Source organism: Phalaenopsis equestris, unplaced genomic scaffold, assembly GCF_001263595.1.
Source record: "Phalaenopsis equestris unplaced genomic scaffold, ASM126359v1 Scaffold188488, whole genome shotgun sequence".
Taxonomy (NCBI): domain Eukaryota; kingdom Viridiplantae; phylum Streptophyta; class Magnoliopsida; order Asparagales; family Orchidaceae; genus Phalaenopsis; species Phalaenopsis equestris.
This window is the reverse complement of record NW_018208437.1, coordinates 1-749: the sequence shown is the minus strand read 5'-3', so window position 1 is coordinate 749 and position 749 is coordinate 1. Positions and strand designations below refer to the sequence as shown.

The 749-nt window shown below is 42.7% G+C and overlaps 1 long non-coding RNA gene across 1 annotated transcript; it reads left to right on the top strand.

Moving 5' to 3' along the window:
• LOC110034473 lies at positions 1-719 on the top strand. Its single transcript, XR_002295064.1, has 3 exons — positions 1-50; positions 139-237; positions 316-719. It is a non-coding gene; the product is annotated as an uncharacterized LOC110034473 (long non-coding RNA).
• The last annotated feature ends 30 nt before the right edge of the window (positions 720-749 follow it).

Sequence of the window (749 nt, the reverse complement as noted above, 5' to 3'; positions counted from 1 at the left end):
CCGCTCTTGTTCATCCATTGCCGCACCGTTGGAGATCAACTTTCCCTCGGGTATCTTCATTAAAAGCTCCAACTTCTTTTCCTAGCACGCCAAACCCTCGCCTTATCCCTAACCTTCATTCTTCATTTGTGATGACAGATAGGAGGAACTGGGAGATGGCCGTCGCCAAAGATTCTGCGATGCGCATCCATCAATGTCAGGTCCTACTTTCAGCTGATTCCTCCTCCATATCCCTTGGTAATTCACTCTGTCACTCTTTTATCTGTTTCTTGCAACACTTTTTGGCTCTGTAAATAGTAATGGTCTTATTACTAGAGTTCGTTGGAGCCTTACATGAGCCGGGAGACGATGGAAAACCACTGGGGAAGGCATCATAGGGATCACCTGAACAGTCTCAATACTCACATTGCTGGATCTGAGCTCAACGAGATGCCATTGGAAGAGATCATCCTCACTTCCTATAACAAGGGAGACTTTCTACCTGTTTTTATTCATGCCGCTCAGGTCAACATTTTACTCCCCTGCATTCCCTTATTTATTATCATTTTTAAGAACGTTTGGTTCTTGTAATCACCTGTGACTTTTTTGCGCTCTTTTGACGCGACTCTGCAAAAGGTACTTGGTTGTGAGTACTGATTTTTCTTTTTTTTGAAGGCATTGCTGCTTGATTCTCTCGATTTTTAAAATTTGTGCTGCAAGCACTGGTAGAAGCTAATGTGTTTATATTTATCTTGCTTGCTATCATATCC